Raw genomic sequence first — 8,285 nt, 5'->3', positions numbered from 1 at the left:
AATACACTAATGTTGAGCTACATAAATGATGCCTGCCTTTGGTTAAAGCAGCACGATATAATTCTGGTTTTCAAGTTTAAAATCATCAGGGGATAACAGCATTATTATTTTAAAGCTAATTTGGTGATTTTTTACTGATATTCAAAGGGCAGAAATTAATATATAAATCAAAATTAAGATCATATGGATTTACGGCATCTTTTAATATCACAAACATGTTTTTATACAGTTCAGTTGGTCTTTCAAATGTTGGACTTAATATTATTTTTGATGTGTTTTGTGGCCTACACAACCTGTTAAGTGAGGCAACCATCGACTGTATAAAATTTAATATTTAGGCTCCTCTACCACATGTGAGTCTTTAGTCAAACAATTTCTGTTTGGTAGAAATAACTACAATTTTGATTTCCAAGGGAGCAAGTCCATCTTAATATTTTTCCTTTTTTTGGTAATGTATTTTTTTTTTTCAGCAAATCAAAAGTCCTTAGCTATACTTAAAGTACCTTGTACTATAAGAAGGATCAAACATGTTGATTTAAAAAAAAATACTAACATATCAAGAATAGTTTCAAGAATGGACAGTTCTGCAGAGACCCTCTTAGTACTGCCATATGCTGATTTTTAGTATTATCATGTTTATATTTGTTTCAGAATTCTTTTGTTATCTCCCTGCAGTGTGACTACATTTATATGTAAATTTACAAGCAAAAGTGCTCATTTTGCATTTATTTATCAGTATTAGCGGACTATAGATTATGACATTACAACCCTGTCATTTGCAAATAGCGATAATAATAGGTAACATTAATCCTCACAAAACCCCTATAAGTTAGACGGTATTATTATTCTCAGTATACTAATGAGGAAGATGAAAAAAAGATGGAAACTTACCCAGGGAATTACTAAGCTAGTCTGAACCCAAGGCCTATACAAGGTAATAAATTGTAACAGCATTGGATGGTTTGTGACAGCCTGCCTATTTCTAGTGTACAATACCTGAAGAAGAAAGACACCACCACGCATTTTGAATGGCATATGTAATAAGCCATGAGGTCTATAATTTGACAAAATGTCGTAGTTATGATTGTTTGTAAGTGGAATAGACTACTCACTGAGTCCAACTGCTTAGGACTATATTTATAAAAATGATAAGCTGGTAAGTATCACAGCTTACCATGAAAAAAGTCTTTCTACAATTATGGAGAGAATATTCTTTTAGTGTACTGTCATTCATTTTCTCTCTTTTGCCACACTACCTTCCCTTCCAATCTTTATTCTTTTAAAATTTTTAAAAATATTTTATCATAAAATATATTAAGTATACAAATAGTATGGAGAATAACATAACATACTTGTACTCATCATTTAACTCCATCAAGTTCTAACACATTGCTATACTTGTTCATCTTTTTTTTACGATTCGTTTAAATTATGTGATAGATTAGACAGTTTAAATAGGATATAGAACATATTTGTATGGCTTAAAGAGCAGCAAAATGAATACTCATGTACTCTCTGGCAAACCAACTCCTTATTCTGCATCATAGCCCTGTTCCATAGTCCACATTACTATGAATCAGATCACTTGCTTTATAACAGAAGACGATCTCTAAACTTAGTCTTTATCTCAAAAGAGATATAAAATACATCTAAAAACATACACAGATATACAAAGAAGTTACATTTAAATTTGAATATATGAGTATTTATTAAGCATAAAGGAGAAGAATTAGATCTAACTGGGGGAAAGGGAAACCTATGACGTGAGGTGAACATACCCAGGCAACTGTGGCAGTATACCCAGCCTTGTTGTCCTCATTCACCCCTCAGCTTCATGCTGACAAAACATTCACTCTCTCTGCTTGGCAGCTGGAACATTTTTAGCAGCCTTGGAGTCCAGACATGTACACATTTATCCCCTGAATACTATTCCTGATTGACAGTCCTTAAAATGGAAATTTCTGGAAATTTGGTCAGATATAAATATAATGTCTCATCAGAAAGAATTAAAAAGAAAAGCATATTGGTCCTTTTTCCAGCCAATGTTACTCAACTGCATTCCTCTGCAATACAGCCTTGAAAGTTCATGAGGCTAAGCATGGATTTTTCCACTGAATGAGAAATCTGAACTCTAATGTTAATCTCTTTTTCAATAACATCAAATGGTAGGGAGCAGCATCACCATCTTTGAAGACACAGTGGTGAAGTTAGCTACCACAGGGAAACAACTTTATCTGCAGAGGAACTGAACTTAGAGAAAAAGGGAGCATCTATTTTTTGTTTTTCTTCTTTTTGCTTGATACAATTTAGTAGAGTAGCACAAGTTTGTAGCTGCAGATCTCTCGACCACTGTATTTGACAGTTGCCCTACAAAGTCACCCAATCTTTCTTTCTATTCTCTTTCCCCTGTAGGTTTTTTCTCACACACCCCCATTCCACGTCTTCTGTGTGTATTTTGATAAGCTGAGTCTATGATTTCCATGAAAATGCAAAATGGCAAGTGCAACTAAGACACATAGAGGGCAAAGTAAGAATTCTACTAGGTGTCACACAAGAGAAAATATAATGTAAGAAAGGGGAACCATCGAAACATCAACATTTAAGGAGAAGGTAAAATGAGAAAAGCATTCAAAGGAAATTTCATATTGTACCCTTAAAATCCGGGGAAAAGGCTATAGTAATAGAATCTGAAATATATGTTATTTTCCTCTAAATGGTTATAAAATGCTTTGAATTTTTAGTTTTAAAAAATCTGCATATCATTTCTAACTAGTTGCACATCACAATCTTTCTTTCCACATGTATAAAATGAAGATAATAATTCTAGAATTACGAGAATAAACATTTTCAAAATGAAAAGTATAATTAAGTTCAGTCTTCTTTGAATTAGACTAACAAAAATTTTAAACTAGTGACTGATGGAAAAATTCGGCTAGTCTGTGAGAAAATCATGTTTTAAAAATTTGGGGTGACAGGCTAATCAAATTAATTTTTTTTTCCAATTCTCAGATAATTTTATGAGAGATGTGTAGATGGAAATAATTAAATAAGTTAATGCTTGTCTAAAAACGCAATGGAAAATTTATAAAAAATATGTTTTGGTATATCTCCAATTCATAGTTCAAGTACTTAATAGTTGAAATTAAAATATCTCATATATTTCTAGTAAGTGTGAAAATAATCTTTTCTGAATATTTTCCTCATCTCCCACTCAGCACATGCAATATCCTGTGTGTATGGCTTGTATCTGCATGCCACTATTAGTGGTACTTATTCAGAGGCCACTTTCTACTCTCTTCTATGCACATACAGGGACAGCAGTTGGAAGGTCTTGCATATCTGTGCAATGACAAAAAATTGTTTGTGTGAGTTCATGTGTAATTTACAAGCATGAAATTGAACTTAATGTATTGTGCAATATTTTGGAAGTTTAAAATGTTGCTATTTTCAAACTTAGTTTGCCGGGATTGTCAAAACATGTTACTGGGAATTTTGCATAAAATTTTCAAAATAGCTCATTTTGAGTTATCTTCAAGGAAAACACTTTTCTCCTTCAACAATAAAAATTACCCAACATCATTATAATTAAACATTGTTATGTTTATAATATTTGTAATGTTAATCGTGTGCTGGCTTGCTGATAATGAACTGGCTAGTATTTCTGTATAGGGATGCCAAGAATAAAATTTCCTAAGGCCTTTACCACTCGAAAAATAATAGCTTTTATTAGTTAAGAATGTATTTGGGGGGCACCTGAATATCATGAATTTGTAAAAGTCTTTAGTTCTTTGTTTTGAAGTGTAAATTTATCATTAATAATCTTTATTACTGATACTAAAAAATGATTGAAACTTGGCAGTTGTCTTGTTTATAGTCCAGATTCCAGATGCAAATATTTTATGTTCAACCTCAATTATAACCCAAAAAGCTGCCTGAAACAGTTAAAAAAATTTTTCACAGGTCAAATTCTGTGTGCCTTCCAGTGCGATGTGAAGAAGCATGTCATGTCAATGTTGTGTTAGAGCTCACACAAACTGACTCATGAGAACCAACTAGGAGCACATCTTTCCAGCTCCACTTTCAGTGACGTCATATTGATAGTTTGAAATCAGCCATGGCAGGAGTATTTATACCACAGAAATGTGTAAACACTATAAATTAGATCTTCTTACGCTACAGAACCAGCTGTTAGACATTTTCCAGCAAACCACTACTTAGGTGAAGAAGAAAAAACAGAAACATGGATGTGGTTTTGGTTGTAGGAAGGCAATAGAATTTAGAAATGGAGTTCAGAGTGACTAGTCAGATTTAATATTGGAAAATATTAAAAATATTATATACTTGAAGAATATTTTCATCTTTTGTGAGGTCAATTTGTTTTAGAAAATTCGGAAGCAGCCTGCTATGAATTTTAAGTTACAGGAAGTCCTGAGGAACCTAGTATGTTTATAAAAGGGATAGGCAATGTGATCAAATGAGTATCTAATTAAGTACCTATGTTCTAGTCTACTCCAGGTTATCCTAACTTGAAACAAGAACAGTCTTTCCTAGAATGTTCAGCAAAACCTGACGTGAAGGGCAAAAAGACCTTCAAATGTAGGGTGTATTTTTTTATACTCTGGAAAGTAAAATGCAGGCAAATAGGCAAGGACCAGTGTATTATATACTCCACTTTGTAGAGCCAGCAAAAGCTAGTTTTCACTTCTGAGTAATGAAAATAGACAAAGTTCTAAGATGTTAAAACTTGACTCCAGTTGAGTTCCACTGCAGAACTTTACATAGAACAACTCATTTTTATTGTTATTGTAGCTCATCTTCAATATACAATTTGATCGATTATATACAAAATATAGAACCAGTTATTTTCAATATAACATAAACTCATAGGGAATCCTTATATATAAATATTTACAAGTAATAAACAGATGTATATCAAATATGTGAAGTCACTGTGATATCGAGATAAGTGGGTCTATTCTTGTAATTACAATTTATTATCAACCAATACTCCATCTTCCCTTCCTTGGATTATTTTTTCTCTATGCACTTATCACCATATGTCACACTATATATTTTTCTGATTGTTCTTATATTGCCTATTTTCATCTACTAGAATGTGCAGACTATTGTAGGCAAGGGGCTTTTCTGTTTGTTCATTATTTTATCTCCACTGCTATGTACTCTCACTGGCTGGTACATGATAGATAATGAATATTTGCTGAATAAATGAATTAATTAACACCAAGATTGGTGGAGAAGTTTCAACGATTGAAATTTTCAAAATTCTACTCCACTTGAGACTTCACAGTAACCATTAAAATCAGTAACAGAGAAGATACACAGACAACCTAGCATAAAAAAAGTTACTCATTTGTACCTAGTTTACTAAGCATTGTAGTAAGTAAGCAGTTTTCAGATATGTTTCAGATATATCTCAACTCAGTACAAAGAAGTAAGATAATATCTTGCTAGCATTTTAGATAATAAGAAATGATAACTTTCCAGAGTCAGAGGAGGTTATCATTAACTAACTTGATTTTAAGGAACAAACTCAGTCATTCTTTAAATAGGACATAGGACACTTTTCAACAATTAAATGCAATAGGATGGGTTTCCTTCCTTATTTTAAAGATCCATGTTCTCACTAGGAGCTTCTTTAAAAATATTTAAAGGTCATCTCGGAAAAATTTGTTTCCATATAGATATGATTTCATTTTCAACAACTGTCCATATTTAGTTATGCTTATAGTTCTTATATTATAAAGAAAACATAAGGAATCATTTTAGATCTGTAGAAACAAGTTAAGAGAAAATTGTAACTAATTAGCAGATATGGATCAGATGGTGGGAAGAGAGTCAATTTAGATGAATTTAGATGATCTAGATTTACAATATATGGTATTAAAATCCATTAGAGCTCTACGACCATGCTACCCTGAACAAGCCCAATCTGTCTGATCTTGGAAGATAAGCAGGGTCAGGCCTGGTTAGTACTTGGATGGGAGACCACCTAGGAAGTCCAGGTGTTATAGGCTTAAAAAAATAAAAAATAAGGGATTGTAAGCTGACAAGGTCCTTGCAATCTGTGAGGTCAACCTAGGGTTGCCTCACCTAAAAAATTTAATAAATAAAATAAAATCCACTAGAGAATAGTTTATGTCTTTTATTTGGCTTTGATTATATAAAGCTAGTAGTAAATAAAACTATGGTTCTCTCTTTCTTATATATTTTTAAATTATGTGTGTATGTGTCAGGTTGAAATCACTTAACTATTACCAAAAAGCCTCCATCTGTTAGTCTGATAGTGAGTTCCTTGGAGGGCAATGACTTTGTCATCCATAACATCTAACATAAATCAGAGACCATAATCAGTTCGCAATAAATTTTTATGGAATGAACATTGCCTAACTGGTTTTATAACAAAGTGTCTTTGTAGCTAGGCGTATAGCTTTGATTTGAGAGCTAGACCAGTCTGGTCTCTAAAACCCATTTTCTTCACTTATCTCCCTTTATTCTGTTTGCTCTATGAGAGAAATGTAGAATCTAAAGTCAACAAAGGAAATAGAGATGTACAAAATAGTATTTTTAATACAAAAGTCCATGAGATCTTTAAGAAGAGTCCAAGTATAATTTGATTGAAAAGTTTTCTGTGAGCAAAGCATTTTCCCAAGGTCAGGAGAGTTCAAAGAACACAACAAACTTTGAGGAACATGCCAATGAATTTTGTAAAAGTTGTTTTTGTGTGTGTGTAAAGACACAGGGCTTGGCCAGTCATTCTGGTCTCCAGATGGTCACAGGATGCAGCCAGTAATGACCATGGAATATCCTGAAACAGATGATTAGTTTAATCTAGTAACATAGTCTTATTTGTTTGCTTGTAAGAGAGAATTTGTCAAAAATGTTGACTCTGTTCTCTATCATTTCTACTACCACCCAGGCTAAGTGACCATTGTTTTTCAGATGGATTATTGTAATGACTTCCTAAATAGTTGCCTCTTTAACAATCTTGCTTCTCTGAAATTTATTCAGACTATAGTTGTAGAGATCATTTTAAAACCTAATTTGGGTATTGTCACTTCCAGCCTTAGAAAAATTCTGGGATTCCCATTGTAATTAGAATAGAATGCAAAAATTTTTACTGTAGCCTAAAACGCCTTGTTTGATTAGGACCCCACCTTCTTCTAATGTTTTTTATGCCATTGTCCCTTGGTCCCCAGTATTCCAGCCACACTGAGCTCTTGTGATTCCTCAAAATCCTCAAACTCTTTCTTTTCTTAGGGCCTTCCTATGTGCTCTTTCCTTTCTCTGGAACATTCTTCTTCACAATTCATTGTTATGCATACTATTCTAGATATCTCTTTAAGGGTGTTAGGAGACAGCCATCAATGGTTACTTTTATCTGACCAGGCTGGTAATTGTTCATGACAAAGGCAATTCTGAAACTTGAAAGTGAGTTAACATTCCTAGGCAGACAAAACTGTCATCTCAGCAGAAGAACCAAAAGTGTAATCTAAGTGGAGGGAACAGAATAGATACTAATACAGAAGGCAAAAATCCATTTGGCATAGAAATAGCAGTACCATTTGTTAAAATAACAAGACTAAGGATGAAGTTTTGAGAGAAAGATGCTCTCTGCTTGGACATATTGAGTTTGATTTATTTGGGACAACAAGATAGAGAAGGATAGAGAATAGGCAACTGGGTACATGGGGAGGAAAGAATATGGGATGGATAGATAAAAGGCAGGGAAGGACATATAGATCTAGGAGTTATCAGTACACACAATTTCATAGGAAAATATTGTAGAGTAATAAAAAAGAAACACCTACATTTAAATAGCAGGCACCTGTAAAGATGACAAAGAAGGCGTAGTCAGAGAAATTGTATCTGGAAACAAGGAAGACAAGAGTTTCAAGACGGAAGTAGTCCACAGCAGAAACACAGTGGATGATTTAATTAAGGTGAGAACTGAAAGGAGCAGAGGATTTGGAAAAGTCTTTGATGAGTTTTGCCAGGGCAATGTGAACAACGGAGATACAAGGAACGTAGCTGGAGATTGAGGAGAAATTGGGATATAAAGAATTGTAGCCAGAGATTGAAGATGATGCTTTTGTGGAGCTTGGCTGTGAAAAAGGGGGGGGTGGGGGGGTGGGTAGAGGAATAGGGCGGCCAGTTGTGAAATGGGTGTGGAGTTAAGAAAGAGTGTTTTGCTTACATTTCTTTTATAGTTGTGAGACTAAATATGATTTACATACAAGGGAAGGAGGGCGATACTGAAATATGTT

The 8,285-nt window shown here is 33.6% G+C and overlaps 2 pseudogenes; both read left to right on the top strand.

Moving 5' to 3' along the window:
* The window catches only part of LOC105304741, a 12,733-nt pseudogene extending 4,673 nt beyond the window's left edge, over positions 1-8,060 (top strand).
* LOC111731933 lies at positions 5,918-6,035 on the top strand (annotated as a pseudogene).
* Positions 8,061-8,285: the final 225 nt, after the last annotated feature.

This window comes from Pteropus vampyrus, unplaced genomic scaffold, assembly GCF_000151845.1.
Source record: "Pteropus vampyrus isolate Shadow unplaced genomic scaffold, Pvam_2.0 Scaffold11, whole genome shotgun sequence".
NCBI lineage: Eukaryota > Metazoa > Chordata > Mammalia > Chiroptera > Pteropodidae > Pteropus > Pteropus vampyrus.
The sequence above is the reverse complement of the archived record's forward strand: the minus strand, read 5'-3'. Positions and strand labels throughout refer to the sequence as shown.